Source organism: Grammomys surdaster, unplaced genomic scaffold, assembly GCF_004785775.1.
Source record: "Grammomys surdaster isolate TR1022 unplaced genomic scaffold, NIH_TR_1.0 354, whole genome shotgun sequence".
NCBI classification, from domain to species: Eukaryota; Metazoa; Chordata; class Mammalia; order Rodentia; family Muridae; genus Grammomys; species Grammomys surdaster.
Window position 1 is genome coordinate 615224 of NW_021604773.1, and position 316 is coordinate 615539.

A 316-nucleotide genomic window follows, 5' to 3' on the forward strand; every position below is an offset into this window, starting at 1 on the left:
AGTATGCAGACAGCCACTGAGGACTGACTGGTCAGCAGCTCCCACGGCACGGGCCACCGAGTGGGTTGGAGCCACCACTGAATAGTCCTGAGCTGCTCTGCAGACACCTGAGCAAAGGGAAAAAAGGTGGGAGGAAAACAAAGTTCCCAAAAGCTAAAAGTAAGAAGAAGAAGAAGGAGAAAGAGAAGGAGAAAAGGAGAAGGAGAAGGAGAAGGAGAAGGAGAAGGAGAAGGAGAAGGAGAAGGAGAAGGAGAAGGAGAAGGAGAAGGAGAAGAAGAAGAAGAAGAAGAAGAAGAAGAAGAAGAAGAAGAAGAAG